General features: G+C 63.4%; 1 protein-coding gene across 2 annotated transcripts in view; it reads right to left on the reverse strand.

The window, feature by feature from the left end:
* The window catches only part of LOC140384866 (zona pellucida-like domain-containing protein 1), a 518,683-nt gene that overhangs the window by 155,730 nt on the left and 343,424 nt on the right, over window positions 1-19,529 (reverse strand). The gene's annotated exons all lie outside the window — the stretch shown is intronic.

A 19,529-nucleotide genomic window follows, 5' to 3' on the forward strand; every position in this document is an offset into this window, starting at 1 on the left:
GATGTCCCCGAGGCGAATACCAAACAGCGGTCACCCGAGGTCCCCGAGGCAAATACCAAACAGCGCTGGCCCGAGGTCCCCGAGGCGAATACCAAACAGCGCTCACCCGAGGTCCCCGAGGCAAATACCAAACAGCGCTCGCCCGAGGTCCCCGAGGCGAATACCAAACAGCGTTCGCCCGAGGTCTCCGAGGCGAATACCAAACAGCGCTCGCCCGAGGTCCCCGAGGCGAATACCAAACAGCGCTCGCCCGCGATCACCGAGGCGAATACCATACAGCGCTCGCCCGAAGTCCTCTAGGCGAATACCATAAAGCGCTCGCCCGCGATCCCCGAGGCGAAAACCAAACAGCGCTCGCCCGAGGTCCCCCAGGCAAATAGAAAACAGCGCTCGCCCGAGGTCCCAAATGCGAATACCAAACAGCGTTCGCCCGAAGTCCCCGAGGCGGACACCAAACAGCGCTCGCCCGAGGTCCCCAAGGCAAATAGAAAACAGCGCTCGCCGAGGTCCCAGATGTGAAGACCAAACAGCGCTCGCCCGAGGTCCCCGAGGCGGATATCAAACAGCGCTCGCCGAGGTCCCCGAGGCAAATACCAAACAGCGCTCGCCCGAGGTCCCCCAGGCGAATACCAAACAGCGCTCACCCTAGGTCCCCGAGGTGGATACGAAACAGCGCTCGCCCGAGGTCCCCGAGGCGGATACCAAACAGCGCTCGCCCGATGTCCCCGAGGCAAATACCAAACAGCGCTCACCCGAGGTCCCCCAGGCGAATATTAAAGAACGCTCGCCCGAGGTCCCCGAGGCAAATACCAAACAACGCTCGCCCGAGGTCCCTCAGGCGAATACCAAACAGCGCTCGCCCGAGTTCCCCCAGGCGAATACCAAACAACGCTCGCCTGAGGTCCCCGAGGCGAATACCAAACAGCGTTCGCCCGAGGTCCCCCAGGGGAATGCTAAACAGCGCTCGCCCGCGGTCCCCGAGGCGAATACCAAACAGCTCTCGCCCGAGGTCCCCCAGGTGAATACAAAACAGCGCTCGCCCGAGGTCGCCCAGGCAAATACCAAACAGCGTTCGCCCGAGGTCCCCCAGGCGAATACCATACAGCGCTCGCACGAGGTTCCCAAGGCGAATACCAAACTGCGCTCGCCCGAGGTCCCCGAGGCGAATACCAAACAGCGCTCGCACGTGGTCCCCGAGGCGAATACCAAACAGCGCTCGCACGAGGTCCCCCAGGCGAATACCACACAGCGCTCGCCCGAGTTCCCCCAGGCGAATACCAAACAACGCTCGCCCGAGGTCCCCGAGGCGAATACCAAACAGCGCACGCCGGATGTCCCCGAGGCGATCACCAAAGAGCGCTCGCCCGAGGTCCCGAGGCGAATCCCAAACAGCGCTCGCCCGTGGTCCCCGAGGCGAACACCAAACAGCGCTCGCCCGATGTCCCCGAGGTGAATACCGAACAGCGCTCGCACGTGGTCCCCGAGGCGAATACCAAACAGAGCTCGCCCGAGGTCCCCCAGGCGAATACCAAACAGCGCTCGCCCGAGGTCCCCCAGGCGAATACCAAACAGCGCTCGACCGAGGTCCCCCTGGCGAATACCAAACAGCGCTCGCCCGAGGTCCCTGATGCGAATACCAAACAGCGTTCGCCCGCAGTCCACGAGGCGAATACCAAACAGCGCTCGCACGTGGTCCCCGAGGCGAATACCAAACAGTGCTCGCCCGAGCTCCCGCAGGCGAATACCAAACAGAGCTCGCCCGAGGTCCCCCAGGCGAATACCAAACAGCGCTCGCTCGTGGTCCCCGAGGCGAACACCAAACAGCGCTCGCCCGATGTCCCCGAGGTGAATACCAAACAGCGCTCGCACGTGGTCCCCGAGGCGAATACCAAACAGCGCTCGCCCGAGGTCCCCCAGGCGAATACCATACAGCGCTCGCCCGAGTTCCCCCAGGCGAATACCAAACAACGCTCGACCGAGGTCCCCGAGGCGAATACCAAACAGCGCTGGCCGGAAGTCCCCGAGGCGATCACCAAAGAGCGCTCGCCCGAGGTCCCCGAGGCGAATACCAAACAGCGCTCGACCGAGGTCCCCCTGGCGAATACCAAACAGCGCTCGCCCGTGGTCCCCGAGGCGAACACCAAACAGCGCTCGCCCGATGTCCCCCAGGCGAATATTAAAGAGCGCCCGCCCGAGGTCCCCGAGGCGAATACCAAACAGCGCTCGCCCGAGGTACCAGAGCCGAATACCAAACAGCGCTCGCCCGAGGTCCCCTAGGCGAATACCATACAGCGCTCGCCCGCGATCCCCGAGGCGATTACCAAACAGCGCTCGCCCGAGGTCCCCCAGGCAAGTAGAAAACAGCGCTCGCCGGAGGTCCCAAATGCGAATACCAAACAGCGTTCGCCCGAGGTCCCCGAGGCGGATACCAAACAGTGCTCGCCCGAGGTCCCCAAGGCAAATAGAAAACAGCGCTCGCCGAGGTCCCAGAGGTCCCCGAGGCGGATATCAAACAGCGATGGCCCGAGGTCCCCCAGGCGAATACCAAACAGCGCTGGCCCGAGGTCCCCCAGGCGAATACCAAACAGCGCTCACCCGAGGTCCCTTAGGCTGATACGAAACAGCGCTCGCCCGAGGTCCCCGAGGCGGATACCAAACAGCGCTCGCCCGATGTCCCCGAGGCGAATACCAAACAGCGCTCACCCGAGGTCCCCGAGGCAAATACCAAACAGCGCTGGCCCGAGGTCCCCGAGGCGAATACCAAACAGCGCTCACCCGAGGTCCCCGAGGCAAATACCAAACAGCGCTCGCCCGAGGTCCCCAAGGCGAATACCAAACAGCGTTCGCCCGAGGTGCCCGAGGCGAATACCAAACAGCGCTCGCCCGAGGTCCCCGAGGCGAATACCAAACAGCGCTCGCCCGCGATCCCCGAGGCGAATACCAAACAGCGCTCGCCCAAGGTCCTCTAGGCGAATACCATAAAGCGCTCGCCCGCGATCCCCGAGGCGAAAACCAAACAGCGCTCGCCCGAGGTCCCCCAGGCAAATAGAAAACAGCGCTCGCCCGAGGTCCCAAATGCGAATACCAAACAGCGTTCGCCCGAAGTCCCCGAGGCGGACACCAAACAGCGCTCGCCCGAGGTCCCCAAGGCAAATAGAAAACAGCGCTCGCCGAGGTCCCAGATGTGAATACCAAACAGCGCTCGCCCGAGGTCCCCGAGGCGGATATCAAACAGCGCTCGCCCGAGGTCCCCGAGGCAAATAACAAACAGCGCTCGCCCGAGGTCACCCAGACGAATACCAAACAGTGCTCACCCTAGGTCCCCGAGGTGGATACGAAACAGCGCTCGCCCGAGGTCCCCGAGGCGGATACCAAACAGCGCTCGCCCGAGGTCCCCGAGGCAAATACCAAACAGCGCTCACCCGAGGTCCCCCAGGCGAATATTAAAGAACGCTCGCCCGAGGTCCCCGAGGCAAATACCAAACAACGCTCGCCCGAGGTCCCTCAGGCGAATACCAAACAGCGCTCGCCCGAGTTCCCCCAGGCGAATACCAAACAACGCTCGCCCGAGGTCCCCGAGGCGAATACCAAACAGCGTTCGCCCGAGGTCCCCCAGGGGAATGCCAAACAGCGCTCGCCCGCGGTCCCCGAGGCGAATACCAAACAGCTCTCGCCCGAGGTCCCCCAGGTGAATACAAAACAGCCCTCGCCCGAGGTCCCCCAGGCAAATACCAAACAGCGTTCGCCCGAGGTCCCCCAGGCGAATACCATACAGCGCTCGCACGAGGTTCCCAAGGCGAATACCAAACTGCGCTCGCCCGAGGTCCCCGAGGCGAATACCAAACAGCACTCGCCCGAGGTCCCCCAGGCAAATAGCAAACAGCGCTCGCCCGAGGTCCCAGATGCGAATACCAAACAGCGCTCGCCAGAGGTCCCGAGGCGGATACCAAACAGCGCTCGCCCGAGGTCCCCGACGCAAATACCAAACAGCGCTCGCCCAAGGTCCCCCAGGCGAATACCAAACAGCACTAGCCCGAGATCCCGCAGGCGAATACCAAACAGCGCTCACCCGAAGTGCTCCAGGCGAATACCAAACAGCACTTGCTCGAGGTCCCCCAGGCGAATACTAAAGAGCGCTCACCCGAGGTCCCTGATGCGAATACCAAACAGCGCTCGCCAGAGGTCACCGAGGCGGATACCAAACAGCGCTCGCCCGAGGTCCCCCAGATGAATACAAAAGAGCGCTCGCCCGAGGTCCCCCAGGCAAATACCAAACTGCGCTCGCCCGAGGTCCCCCCCGGCGAATACCAGACAACGCTCGCACGAGGTCCCCCGGGCGAATACCAGACAGCACTTGCTCGAGGTCCCCCAGGCGAATATTAAAGAGCGCCCGCCCGAGGTCCCCGAGGCGAATACCAAACAGCGCTCGCCCGCGTTCCCCAGGCGAATACCAAACAGCGCTCGCCCGAGGTACCAGAGCCGAATACCAAACAGCACTCGCCCAAGTTCCCCCAGGCGAATACCAAACAGCGCTCGCCCGAGGTCCCCCAGGCCAATACCAAACAGCGCTCGCCCGAGGTCCCCCAGGCAAATACCAAACACCGATGGTCCGAGGTCCCTCAGGCGAATACCAAACAGCACTCGCCCGCGATCTCCGAGGCGAATATCAAACAGCGCTCGCCCGATGTCCCCGAGGCGAATACCAAACAGCGCTCGCCCGCGATCCCAGAGCCGAATACCAAACAGCACTCGCCCGAGTTCCCCCAGGCGAACACCAAACAGCACTCGCCCGAAGTCCCCCAGACAAATACCAAACAGCGCTCGCCCGAGGTCCCCCAGGCGAATACCAAACAGCGCTCGCACGTGGTCTCCGAGGCGAATACCAAACAGCGCTCGCACGTGGTCCCCGAGGCGAATACCAAACAGCGCTCGCCCGAGGTCCCCCAGGCGAATACCATACTGCGCTCGCCCGAAGTCCCTCAGACAAATACCAAACAGCGCTCGCACGTGGTCCCCCAGGCGAATACCAAACAGCACTCGCCCGAGGTCCCCCAGGCGAATACCATACAGCACTCGCCCGAAGTCCCCCAGGCGAAAACCAAACAGCGCTCGACCGAGGTCCCCCAGGCGAATACCAAACAGCGCTCGCACGTGGTCCCCGAGGCGAATACCAAACAGCGCTCGCCCGAGGTCCCCCAGGCGAGTACCAAACAGCGCTCGCACGTGGTCCCCGAGGCGAATACCAAACAGCGCTTGCCCGAGGTCCCACCGGCGAATACCAAACAGCGCTCGCCCGAGGTCCCCCAGGCGAGTACCATACAGCGCTCGCCTGAGGTCCATCAGGCGAATACCAAACAGCGCTCGCACGTGGTTCCCGAGGCGAATACCAAACAGCGTTAGCACGTGGTCCCCGAGGCGAATACCAAACAGTGCTCGCCCGAGGTCCCCCAGGCGAATACCAAACAGCGCTCGCACGTGGTCCCCGAGGCGAATACCAAACAGCGCTCGCACGTGGTCCCCGAGGCGAATACCAAACAGCGCTCGCACGAGGTCCCCCAGGCGAATACCATACAGCGCTCGCCCGAGTTCCCCCAGGCGAATACCAAACAACGCTCGCCCGAGGTCCCCGAGGCGAATACCAAACAGCGCACGCCGGATGTCCCCGAGGCGATCACCAAAGAGCGCTCGCCCGAGGTCCCGAGGCGAATCCCAAACAGCGCTCGCCCGTGGTCCCCGAGGCAAACACCAAACAGCGCTCGCCCGATGTCCCCGAGGTGAATACCGAACAGCGCTCGCACGTGGTCCCCGAGGCGAATACCAAACAGAGCTCGCCCGAGGTCCCCCAGGCGAATACCAAACAGCGCTCGCCCGAGGTCCCCCAGGCGAATACCAAACAGCGCTCGACCGAGGTCCCCCTGGCGAATACCAAACAGCGCTCGCCCGAGGTCCCTGATGCGAATACCAAACAGCGTTCGCCCGCAGTCCACGAGGCGAATACCAAACAGCGCTCGCACGTGGTCCCCGAGGCGAATACCAAACAGTGCTCGCCCGAGCTCCCGCAGGCGAATACCAAACAGAGCTCGCCCGAGGTCCCCTAGGCGAATACCAAACAGCGCTCGCTCGTGGTCCCCGAGGCGAACACCAAACAGCGCTCGCCCGATGTCCCCGAGGTGAATACCAAACAGCGCTCGCACGTGGTCCCCGAGGCGAATACCAAACAGCGCTCGCCCGAGGTCCCCCAGGCGAATACCATACAGCGCTCGCCCGAGTTCCCCCAGGCGAATACCAAACAACGCTCGACCGAGGTCCCCGAGGCGAATACCAAACAGCGCTGGCCGGAAGTCCCCGAGGCGATCACCAAAGTGCGCTCGCCCGAGGTCCCCGAGGCGAATACCAAACAGCGCTCGACCGAGGTCCCCCTGGCGAATACCAAACAGCGCTCGCCCGTGGTCCCCGAGGCGAACACCAAACAGCGCTCGCCCGATGTCCCCCAGGCGAATATTAAAGAGCGCCCGCCCGAGGTCCCCGAGGCGAATACCAAACAGCGCTCGCCCGAGGTACCAGAGCCGAATACCAAACAGCGCTCGCCCGAGGTCCCCTAGGCGAATACCATACAGCGCTCGCCCGCGATCCCCGAGGCGATTACCAAACAGCGCTCGCCCGAGGTCCCCCAGGCAAGTAGAAAACAGCGCTCGCCGGAGGTCCCAAATGCGAATACCAAACAGCGTTCGCCCGAGGTCCCCGAGGCGGATACCAAACAGTGCTCGCCCGAGGTCCCCAAGGCAAATAGAAAACAGCGCTCGCCGAGGTCCCAGAGGTCCCCGGGGCGGATATCAAACAGCGATGGCCCGAGGTCCCCCAGGCGAATACCAAACAGCGCTGGCCCGAGGTCCCCCAGGCGAATACCAAACAGCGCTCACCCGAGGTCCCTGAGGCTGATACGAAACAGCGCTCGCCCGAGGTCCCCGAGGCGGATACCAAACAGCGCTCGCCCGATGTCCCCGAGGCGAATACCAAACAGCGCTCACCCGAGGTCCCCGAGGCAAATACCAAACAGCGCTGGCCCGAGGTCCCCGAGGCGAATACCAAACAGCGCTCACCCGAGGTCCCCGAGGCAAATACCAAACAGCGCTCGCCCGAGGTCCCCAAGGCGAATACCAAACAGCGTTCACCCGAGGTGCCCGAGGCGAATACCAAACAGCGCTCGCCCGAGGTCCCCGAGGCGAATACCAAACAGCGCTCGCCCGCGTTCCCCAGGCGAATACCAAACAGCGCTCGCCCGAGGTACCAGAGCCGAATACCAAACAGCACTCGCCCAAGTTCCCCCAGGCGAATACCAAACAGCGCTCGCCCGAGGTCCCCCAGGCCAATACCAAACAGCGCTCGCCCGAGGTCCCCCAGGCAAATACCAAACACCGATGGTCCGAGGTCCCTCAGGCGAATACCAAACAGCACTCGCCCGCGATCTCCGAGGCGAATATCAAACAGCGCTCGCCCGATGTCCCCGAGGCGAATACCAAACAGCGCTCGCCCGCGATCCCAGAGCCGAATACCAAACAGCACTCGCCCGAGTTCCCCCAGGCGAACACCAAACAGCACTCGCCCGAAGTCCCCCAGACAAATACCAAACAGCGCTCGCCCGAGGTCCCCCAGGCGAATACCAAACAGCGCTCGCACGTGGTCTCCGAGGCGAATACCAAACAGCGCTCGCACGTGGTCCCCGAGGCGAATACCAAACAGCGCTCGCCCGAGGTCCCCCAGGCGAATACCATACTGCGCTCGCCCGAAGTCCCTCAGACAAATACCAAACAGCGCTCGCACGTGGTCCCCCAGGCGAATACCAAACAGCACTCGCCCGAGGTCCCCCAGGCGAATACCATACAGCACTCGCCCGAAGTCCCCCAGGCGAAAACCAAACAGCGCTCGACCGAGGTCCCCCAGGCGAATGCCAAACAGCGCTCGCACGTGGTCCCCGAGGCGAATACCAAACAGCGCTCGCCCGAGGTCCCCCAGGCGAGTACCAAACAGCGCTCGCACGTGGTCCCCGAGGCGAATACCAAACAGCGCTTGCCCGAGGTCCCACCGGCGAATACCAAACAGCGCTCGCCCGAGGTCCCCCAGGCGAGTACCATACAGCGCTCGCCTGAGGTCCATCAGGCGAATACCAAACAGCGCTCGCACGTGGTTCCCGAGGCGAATACCAAACAGCGTTAGCACGTGGACCCGAGGCGAATACCAAACAGTGCTCGCCCGAGGTCCCCCAGGCGAATACCAAACAGCGCTCGCACGTGGTCCCCGAGGCGAATACCAAACAGCGCTCGCACGTGGTCCCCGAGGCGAATACCAAACAGCGCTCGCACGAGGTCCCCCAGGCGAATACCATACAGCGTTCGCCCGAGTTCCCCCAGGCGAATACCAAACAACGCTCGCCCGAGGTCCCCGAGGCGAATACCAAACAGCGCACGCCGGATGTCCCCGAGGCGATCACCAAAGAGCGCTCGCCCGAGGTCCCGAGGCGAATCCCAAACAGCGCTCGCCCGTGGTCCCCGAGGCGAACACCAAACAGCGCTCGCCCGATGTCCCCGAGGTGAATACCGAACAGCGCTCGCACGTGGTCCCCGAGGCGAATACCAAACAGAGCTCGCCCGAGGTCCCCCAGGCGAATACCAAACAGCGCTCGCCCGAGGTCCCCCAGGCGAATACCAAACAGCGCTCGACCGAGGTCCCCCTGGCGAATACCAAACAGCGCTCGCCCGAGGTCCCTGATGCGAATACCAAACAGCGTTCGCCCGGATTCCACGAGGCGAATACCAAACAGCGCTCGCACGTGGTCCCCGAGGCGAATACCAAACAGTGCTCGCCCGAGCTCCCGCAGGCGAATACCAAACAGAGCTCGCCCGAGGTCCCCCAGGCGAATACCAAACAGCGCTCGCTCGTGGTCCCCGAGGCGAACACCAAACAGCGCTCGCCCGATGTCCCCGAGGTGAATACCAAACAGCGCTCGCACGTGGTCCCCGAGGCGAATACCAAACAGCGCTCGCCCGAGGTCCCCCAGGCGAATACCATACAGCGCTCGCCCGAGTTCCCCCAGGCGAATACCAAACAACGCTCGACCGAGGTCCCCGAGGCGAATACCAAACAGCGCTGGCCGGAAGTCCCCGAGGCGATCACCAAAGTGCGCTCGCCCGAGGTCCCCGAGGCGAATACCAAACAGCGCTCGACCGAGGTCCCCCTGGCGAATACCAAACAGCGCTCGCCCGTGGTCCCCGAGGCGAACACCAAACAGCGCTCGCCCGATGTCCCCCAGGCGAATATTAAAGAGCGCCCGCCCGAGGACCCCGAGGCGAATACCAAACAGCGCTCGCCCGAGGTACCAGAGCCGAATACCAAACAGCGCTCGCCCGAGGTCCCCTAGGCGAATACCATACAGCGCTCGCCCGCGATCCCCGAGGCGATTACCAAACAGCGCTCGCCCGAGGTCCCCCAGGCAAGTAGAAAACAGCGCTCGCCGGAGGTCCCAAATGCGAATACCAAACAGCGTTCGCCCGAGGTCCCCGAGGCGGATACCAAACAGTGCTCGCCCGAGGTCCCCAAGGCAAATAGAAAACAGCGCTCGCCGAGGTCCCAGAGGTCCCCGGGGCGGATATCAAACAGCGATGGCCCGAGGTCCCCCAGGCGAATACCAAACAGCGCTGGCCCGAGGTCCCCCAGGCGAATACCAAACAGCGCTCACCCGAGGTCCCTGAGGCTGATACGAAACAGCGCTCGCCCGAGGTCCCCGAGGCGGATACCAAACAGCGCTCGCCCGATGTCCCCGAGGCGAATACCAAACAGCGCTCACCCGAGGTCCCCGAGGCAAATACCAAACAGCGCTGGCCCGAGGTCCCCGAGGCGAATACCAAACAGCGCTCACCCGAGGTCCCCGAGGCAAATACCAAACAGCGCTCGCCCGAGGTCCCCAAGGCGAATACCAAACAGCGTTCACCCGAGGTGCCCGAGGCGAATACCAAACAGCGCTCGCCCGAGGTCCCCGAGGCGAATACCAAACAGCGCTCGCCCGCGATCCCCGAGGCGAATACCAAACAGCGCTCGCCCGAGGTCCTCTAGGCGAATACCATAAAGCGCTCGCCCGCGATCCCCGAGGCGAAAACCAAACAGCGCTCGCCCGAGGTCCCCCAGGCAAATAGAAAACAGCGCTCGCCCGAGGTCCCAAATGCGAATACCAAACAGCGTTCGCCCGAAGTCCCCGAGGCGGACACCAAACAGCGCTCGCCCGAGGTCCCCAAGGCAAATAGAAAACAGCGCTCGCCGAGGTCCCAGATGTGAATACCAAACAGCGCTCGCCCGAGGTCCCCGAGGCGGATATCAAACAGCGCTCGCCCGAGGTCCCCGAGGCAAATAACAAACAGCGCTCGCCCGAGGTCACCCAGACGAATACCAAACAGCGCTCACCCTAGGTCCCCGAGGTGGATACGAAACAGCGCTCGCCCGAGGTCCCCGAGGCGGATACCAAACAGCGCTCGCCCGAGGTCCCCGAGGCAAATACCAAACAGCGCTCACCCGAGGTCCCCCAGGCGAATATTAAAGAACGCTCGCCCGAGGTCCCCGAGGCAAATACCAAACAACGCTCGCCCGAGGTCCCTCAGGCGAATACCAAACAGCGCTCGCCCGAGTTCCCCCAGGCGAATACCAAACAACGCTCGCCCGAGGTCCCCGAGGCGAATACCAAACAGCGTTCGCCCGAGGTCCCCCAGGGGAATGCCAAACAGCGCTCGCCCGCGGTCCCCGAGGCGAATACCAAACAGCTCTCGCCCGAGGTCCCCCAGGTGAATACAAAACAGCGCTCGCCCGAGGTCCCCCAGGCAAATACCAAACAGCGTTCGCCCGAGGTCCCCCAGGTGAATACCATACAGCGCTCGCACGAGGTTCCCAAGGCGAATACCAAACTGCGCTCGCCCGAGGTCCCCGAGGCGAATACCAAACAGCACTCGCCCGAGGTCCCCCAGGCAAATAGCAAACAGCGCTCGCCCGAGGTCCCAGATGCGAATACCAAACAGCGCTCGCCAGAGGTCCCGAGGCGGATACCAAACAGCGCTCGCCCGAGGTCCCCGACGCAAATACCAAACAGCGCTCGCCCAAGGTCCCCCAGGCGAATACCAAACAGCACTAGCCCGAGATCCCGCAGGCGAATACCAAACAGCGCTCACCCGAAGTGCTCCAGGCGAATACCAAACAGCACTTGCTCGAGGTCCCCCAGGCGAATACTAAAGAGCGCTCACCCGAGGTCCCTGATGCGAATACCAAACAGCGCTCGCCAGAGGTCACCGAGGCGGATACCAAACAGCGCTCGCCCGAGGTCCCCCAGATGAATACAAAAGAGCGCTCGCCCGAGGTCCCCCAGGCAAATACCAAACTGCGCTCGCCCGAGGACCCCCCCGGCGAATACCAGACAACGCTCGCACGAGGTCCCCCGGGCGAATACCAGACAGCACTTGCTCGAGGTCCCCCAGGCGAATATTAAAGAGCGCCCGCCCGAGGTCCCCGAGGCGAATACCAAACAGCGCTCGCCCGCGTTCCCCAGGCGAATACCAAACAGCGCTCGCCCGAGGTACCAGAGCCGAATACCAAACAGCACTCGCCCAAGTTCCCCCAGGCGAATACCAAACAGCGCTCGCCCGAGGTCCCCCAGGCCAATACCAAACAGCGCTCGCCCGAGGTCCCCCAGGCAAATACCAAACACCGATGGTCCGAGGTCCCTCAGGCGAATACCAAACAGCACTCGCCCGCGATCTCCGAGGCGAATATCAAACAGCGCTCGCCCGATGTCCCCGAGGCGAATACCAAACAGCGCTCGCCCGCGATCCCAGAGCCGAATACCAAACAGCACTCGCCCGAGTTCCCCCAGGCGAACACCAAACAGCACTCGCCCGAAGTCCCCCAGACAAATACCAAACAGCGCTCGCCCGAGGTCCCCCAGGCGAATACCAAACAGCGCTCGCACGTGGTCTCCGAGGCGAATACCAAACAGCGCTCGCACGTGGTCCCCGAGGCGAATACCAAACAGCGCTCGCCCGAGGTCCCCCAGGCGAATACCATACTGCGCTCGCCCGAAGTCCCTCAGACAAATACCAAACAGCGCTCGCACGTGGTCCCCCAGGCGAATACCAAACAGCACTCGCCCGAGGTCCCCCAGGCGAATACCATACAGCGCTCGCCCGAAGTCCCCCAGGCGAAAACCAAACAGCGCTCGACCGAGGTCCCCCAGGCGAATACCAAACAGCGCTCGCACGTGGTCCCCGAGGCGAATACCAAACAGCGCTCGCCCGAGGTCCCCCAGGCGAGTACCAAACAGCGCTCGCACGTGGTCCCCGAGGCGAATACCAAACAGCGCTTGCCCGAGGTCCCACCGGCGAATACCAAACAGCGCTCGCCCGAGGTCCCCCAGGCGAGTACCATACAGCGCTCGCCTGAGGTCCATCAGGCGAATACCAAACAGCGCTCGCACGTGGTTCCCGAGGCGAATACCAAACAGCGTTAGCACGTGGTCCCCGAGGCGAATACCAAACAGTGCTCGCCCGAGGTCCCCCAGGCGAATACCAAACAGCGCTCGCACGTGGTCCCCGAGGCGAATACCAAACAGCGCTCGCACGTGGTCCCCGAGGCGAATACCAAACAGCGCTCGCCCGAGGTCCCCCAGGCGAATACCATACAGCGCTCGCCCGAGTTCCCCCAGGCGAATACCAAACAACGCTCGCCCAAGGTCCCCGAGGCGAATACCAAACAGCGCTCGCCGGATGTCCCCGAGGCGATCACCAAAGAGCGCTCGCCCGAGGTCCCGAGGCGAATCCCAAACAGCGCTCGCCCGTGGTCCCCGAGGCGAACACCAAACAGCGCTCGCCCTATGTCCCCGAGGTGAATACCGAACAGCGCTCGCACGTGGTCCCCGAGGCGAATACCAAACAGAGCTCGCCCGAGGTCCCCCAGGCGAATACCAAACAGCGCTCGCCCGAGGTCCCCCAGGCGAATACCAAACAGCACTCGACCGAGGTCCCCCTGGCGAATACCAAACAGCGCTCGACCGAGGTCCCTGATGCGAATACCAAACAGCGTTCGCCTGCAGTCCCCGAGGCGAATACCAAACAGCGCTCGCCCGAGGACCCCAGACGAATACCAAACAGTGCTCGCCCGAGCTCCCGCAGGCGAATACCAAACAGAGCTCGCCCGAGGTCCCCCAGGCGAATACCAAACAGCGCTCGCCCGTGGTCCCCGAGGCGAACACCAAACAGCGCTCGCCCGATGTCCCCGAGGTGAATACCAAACAGCGCTCCACGTGGTCCCAGAGGCGAATACCAAACAGCGCTCGCCCGAGGTCCCCCAGGCGAATACCATACAGCGCTCCCCCGAGTTCCCACCGGCGAATACCAAACAACGCTCGACCGAGGTCCCCGAGGCGAATACGAAACAGCGCTGGCCGGAAGTCCCCGAGGCGATCACCAAACAGCGCTCGCCCGAGGTCCCGGAGGCGAATACCAAACAGCGCTCGCCCGAGGTCCCTGAGGCGAACACCAAACAGCGCTCGCCCGAGGTCCCCGAGGCGAATACCAAACAGCGCTCGCCCGAGGTCCCCTAGGCGAATACCATACAGCGCTCGCCCGCGATCCCCGAGGCGATTACCAAACAGCGCTCGCCCGAGGTCCCCCAGGCAAATAGAAAACAGCGCTCGCCCGAGGTCCCAAATGCGAATACCAAACAGCGTTCGCCCGAGGTCCCCGAGGCGGATACCAAACAGCGCTCGCCCGAGGTCCCCAAGGCAAAGAGAAAACAGCGCTCGCCGAGGTCCCAGATGTGAATACCAAACAGCGCTCGCCCGAGGTCCCCGAGGCGGATATCAAACAGCGATGGCCCGAGGTCCCTCAGGCGAATACCAAACAGCGCTGGCCCGAGGTCCCCCAGGCGAATACCAAACAGCGCTCACCCGAGGTCCCTGAGGCGGATACGAAACAGCGCTCGCCCGAGGTCCCCGAGGCGGATACCAAACAGCGCTCACCCGAGGTCCCCGAGACGAATACCAAACAGCTCTCGCCCGAGGTCCCCCAGGTGAATACAAAACAGCGCTCGCCCGAGGTCCCCCAAATGCGAATACCAAACAGCGTTCGCCCGAGGTCCCCGAGGCGGATACAAAACAGCGCTCGCCCGAGGTCCCCGAGGCGGATATCAAACAGCGATGGCCCGAGGTCCCTCAGGCGAATACCAAACAGCGCTCACCCGAGGTCCCTGAGGCGGATACGAAACAGCGCTCGCCCGAGGTCCCCGAGGCGGATACCAAACAGCGCTCGCCCGATGTCCCCGAGGCGAATACCAAACAGCGCTCACCCGAGGTCCCCAAGGCAAATAGATAACAGCGCTCGCCGAGGTCCCAGATGTGAATACCAAACAGCGCTCGCCCGAGGTCCCCGAGGCGGATATCAAACAGCGCTCGCCCGAGGTCCCCGAGGCGGATACCAAACAGCGCTCGCCCGAGGTCCCCGAGGCGGATACCAAACAGCGCTCGCCCGAGGTGCCCCAGGCGAACACCAAACAACGCTCGCCCGAGGTCCCCGAGGTGAATACCAAACAGCGCTCGCCGGAATTCCCCGAGGCGATCACCAAACAGCGCTCGCCCGAGGTCCCCGAGGCGAACACCAAACAGCGCTCGCCCGAGGTCCCCGAGGCGAATACCAAACAGCGCTCGCACGTGGTCCCCGAGGCGAATACCAAACAGCGCTCGCCCGAGGTCCCCCAGGCGAATACCAAACAGCGCTCGCACGTGGTCCCTGAGGCGAATACCAAACAGCGCTCGCACGTCGTCCCCGAGGCGAATACCAAACAGCGCTCGCCCGAGGTCCCCCAAGCGAATACCATACAGCGCTCGCCCGAGTTCCCCAGCCGAATACCAAACAACGCTCGCCCGAGGTCCCCGACGCGAATACCAAACAGCGCTCGCCGGAAGTCCCCGAGGCGATCACCAAACAGCGCTCGCCCGAGGTCCCCGAGGCGAATACCAAACAGCGCTCGCCCGAGGTCCGCCAGGCAAATACCAAACAGCGATGGCCCGAGGTCCCTCAGGCGAATACCAAACAGCGCTCGTCCACGATCCCCGAGGCGAATATCAAACAGCGCTCGCCCGAGGTCCCAGAGGCAAATACCAAACAGCGCTCGCCCGAGGTCCGCCAGGCAAATACCAAACAGCGATGGCCCGAGGTCCCTCAGGCGAATACCAAACAGCGCTCGTCCGCGATCCCCGTGGCGAATATCAAACAGCGCTCGCCCGAGGTCCCCGAGGCGAATACCAAACAGCGCTCGCCCGCGATCCCAGAGCCGAATACCAAACAGCACTCGCCCGAGTTCCCCCAGGCGAATACCAAACAGCGCTCGCCCGAGGTCCCCCAGGCGAATACCAAACAACGCTCGCCCGAGGTCCCCGAGGTGAATACCAAACAGCGCTCGCCGGAATTCCCCGAGGCAAATACCAAACAGCGCTCGCCCGAGGTCCCCGAGGCGAATACCAAACAGCGCTCGCCCGAGGTGCCCGAGGCAAATACCAAACAGCGCTCGCCCGAGGTCCCCGAGGCGAACACCAAACAGCGCTCACCCGAGGTCCCCGAGCGAAAACCAAACAGCGCTCGCCCGAGGTCCCCCAGGCGAATACCATACAGCGCTCGCCGGAAGTCCCCGTGGCGATCACCAAACAGCGCTCGCCCGAGGTGCCCGAGGCGAATACCAAACAGCGCTCGCCCGATGTCCCCGAGGCGAACACCAAACAGCGCTCGCCCGAGGTCCCCGAGGCGAATACCAAACAGCGCTCGCCCGAGGTCCCCCAGGCGAATACCGTACAGCGCTCGCCCGAGTTCCCCCAGGCGAATACCAAACAGAGTTCGCCCGAGGTCCCCCAGGCGAATACCATACAGCGCTCGCCTGCGATCCCCGAGGCGAATACCAAACAGCGCTTGCCCGAGGTCCCCCAGACAAATAGAAAACAGCGCTCACCCGAGGTCCCAGATGCGAATACCAAACAGCGCTCGCCCGAGGTCCCCCAGGCAAATAGCAAACAGCGCTCGCCCGAGGTCACCAGGCGAATACCAAACAGCGCTCGCTTGAGGTCCCCCAGGCGAATACCAAACAGCGCTCGCCCGAGGTCCCCGAGCGAAAACCAAACAGCGCTCGCCCGAGGTCCCCCAGGCGAATACCATACAGCGCTCGCCGGAAGTCCCCGTGGCGATCACCAACCAGCGCTCGCCCGAGGTGCCCGAGGCGAATACCAAACAGCGCTCGCCCGAGGTCCCCGAGGCGAACACCAAACAGCGCTCGCCCGAGGTCCCCGAGGCGAATACCAAACAGCGCTCGCCCGAGGTCCCCCAGGCGAATACCATACAGCGCTCGCCCGAGTTCCCCCAGGCGAATACCAAACAGAGTTCGCCCGAGGTCCCCCAGGCGAATACCATACAGCGCTCGCCTGCGATCCCCGAGGCGAATACCAAACAGCGCTTGCCCGAGGTCCCCCAGACAAATAGAAAACAGCGCTCACCCGAGGTCCCAGATGCGAATACCAAACAGCGCTCGCCCGAGGTCCCCCAGGCAAACAGCAAACAGCGCTCGCCCGAGGTCACCAGGCGAATACCAAACAGCGCTCGCTTGAGGTCCCCCAGGCGAATACCAAACAGCGCTCGCCCGAGGTCCCCATGGCGAATGCCAAACAGCGCTCGCCCGAGGTCCCCGAGGCCAATACCAAACAGCTCTCGCCCGAGGTCCCGCAGGCAAATACCAAACAGTGCTCGCCCGAGTTCCCCCAGGCGAATACCAAACAGCGCTCGCCCGAGGTCCCCCAGGCGAATACCATACAGCGCTCGCCTGCGATCCCCGAGGCGAATACCAAACAGCGCTTGCCCGAGGTCCCCCAGACAAATAGAAAACAGCGCTCACCCTAGGTCCCAGATGCGAATACCAGAAGGCGCTCGCCCGAGGTCCCCGAGGCGGATAAAAACAGCGCTCGCCCGAGGTCCCCGAGGAAGATACCAAACAGCGCTCGCCCGAGGTCCCCCAGGCAAATAGAAAACAGCGCTCGCCAGAGGTCCCAGATGCGAATACCAAACAGCGCTCGCCCCAGGTCCCCGAGGCGGATATCAAACAGCGCTCGCCCGAGGTCCTCGAGGCAAACACCAAACAGCGCTCGCCCGAGGTCCCCCAGGCGAATACCAAACAGCGCTCGCCCGAGGTCCGCCAGGCAAACATCAAACAGCGATGGCCCGAGGTCCCTCAGGCGAATACCAAACAGCGCGCGTCCGCGATCGCCGAGGCGAATATCAAACAGCGCTCGCCCGAGGTCCCCGAGGCAAATACCAAACAGCGCTCGCCCGAGGTCCGCCAGGCAAATACCAAACAGCGATGGCCCGAGGTGCCTCAGGCGAATACCAAACAGCGCTCGTCCGCGATCCCCGAGGCGAATATCAAACAGCGCTCGCCCGTGGTCCCCGAGGCGAATACCAAACAGCGCTCGCCCGCGATACCAGAGCCGAATACCAAACAGCACTCGCCCGAGCTCCCCGAGGCGAATACCAAACAGCGCTCGCCCGAGGTCCCCCAGGCAAATACCATACAGCGCTCGCCTGCGATCCCCGAGGCGAATACCAAACAGCGCTCGCCCGAGGTCCCCCAGGCAAATAGAAAACAGCGCTCGCCCGAGGTCCCAGATGCGAATACCAAACAGCGCTCGCCCGAGGTCCCCGAGGCGGATACCAAACAGCGCTTGCCCGAGGTCCCCGAGGCGAATACCAAACAGCGCTCGCCCGAGGTCCCCCAGGCAAATAGAAAACAGCGCTCGCACGAGGTCCCAGAGCCGAATACCAAACAGCACTCGCCCGAGTTCCCCCAGGCGAACACCAAACAGCACTCGCCCGAAGTCCCCCAGACAAATACCAAACAGCGCTCGCCCGAGGTCCCCCAGGCGAATACCAAACAGCGCTCGCACGTGGTCTCCGAGGCGAATACCAAACAGCGCTCGCACGTGGTCCCCGAGGCGAATACCAAACAGCGCTCGCCCGAGGTCCCCCAGGCGAATACCATACTGCGCTCGCCCGAAGTCCCTCAGACAAATACCAAACAGCGCTCGCACGTGGTCCCCCAGGCGAATACCAAACAGCACTCGCCCGAGGTCCCCCAGGCGAATACCATACAGCGCTCGCCCGAAGTCCCCCAGGCGAAAACCAAACAGCGCTCGACCGAGGTCCCCCAGGCGAATACCAAACAGCGCTCGCACGTGGTCCCCGAGGCGAATACCAAACAGCGCTCGCCCGAGGTCCCCCAGGCGAGTACCAAACAGCGCTCGCACGTGGTCCCCGAGGCGAATACCAAACAGCGCTTGCCCGAGGTCCCACCGGCGAATACCAAACAGCGCTCGCCCGAGGTCCCCCAGGCGAGTACCATACAGCGCTCGCCTGAGGTCCATCAGGCGAATACCAAACAGCGCTCGCACGTGGTTCCCGAGGCGAATACCAAACAGCGTTAGCACGTGGTCCCCGAGGCGAATACCAAACAGTGCTCGCCCGAGGTCCCCCAGGCGAATACCAAACAGCGCTCGCACGTGGTCCCCGAGGCGAATACCAAACAGCGCTCGCACGTGGTCCCCGAGGCGAATACCAAACAGCGCTCGCCCGAGGTCCCCCAGGCGAATACCATACAGCGCTCGCCCGAGTTCCCCCAGGCGAATACCAAACAACGCTCGCCCAAGGTCCCCGAGGCGAATACCAAACAGCGCTCGCCGGATGTCCCCGAGGCGATCACCAAAGAGCGCTCGCCCGAGGTCCCGAGGCGAATCCCAAACAGCGCTCGCCCGTGGTCCCCGAGGCGAACACCAAACAGCGCTCGCCCTATGTCCCCGAGGTGAATACCGAACAGCGCTCGCACGTGGTCCCCGAGGCGAATACCAAACAGAGCTCGCCCGAGGTCCCCCAGGCGAATACCAAACAGCGCTCGCCCGAGGTCCCCCAGGCGAATACCAAACAGCACTCGACCGAGGTCCCCCTGGCGAATACCAAACAGCGCTCGACCGAGGTCCCTGATGCGAATACCAAACAGCGTTCGCCTGCAGTCCCCGAGGCGAATACCAAACAGCGCTCGCCCGAGGACCCCAGACGAATACCAAACAGTGCTCGCCCGAGCTCCCGCAGGCGAATACCAAACAGAGCTCGCCCGAGGTCCCCCAGGCGAATACCAAACAGCGCTCGCCCGTGGTCCCCGAGGCGAACACCAAACAGCGCTCGCCCGATGTCCCCGAGGTGAATACCAAACAGCGCTCCACGTGGTCCCAGAGGCGAATACCAAACAGCGCTCGCCCGAGGTCCCCCAGGCGAATACCATACAGCGCTCCCCCGAGTTCCCACCGGCGAATACCAAACAACGCTCGACCGAGGTCCCCGAGGCGAATACGAAACAGCGCTGGCCGGAAGTCCCCGAGGCGATCACCAAACAGCGCTCGCCCGAGGTCCCGGAGGCGA

The sequence above is a fragment of the Scyliorhinus torazame genome, chromosome 10 (assembly GCF_047496885.1).
Source record: "Scyliorhinus torazame isolate Kashiwa2021f chromosome 10, sScyTor2.1, whole genome shotgun sequence".
Classification (NCBI taxonomy): Eukaryota; Metazoa; Chordata; class Chondrichthyes; order Carcharhiniformes; family Scyliorhinidae; genus Scyliorhinus; species Scyliorhinus torazame.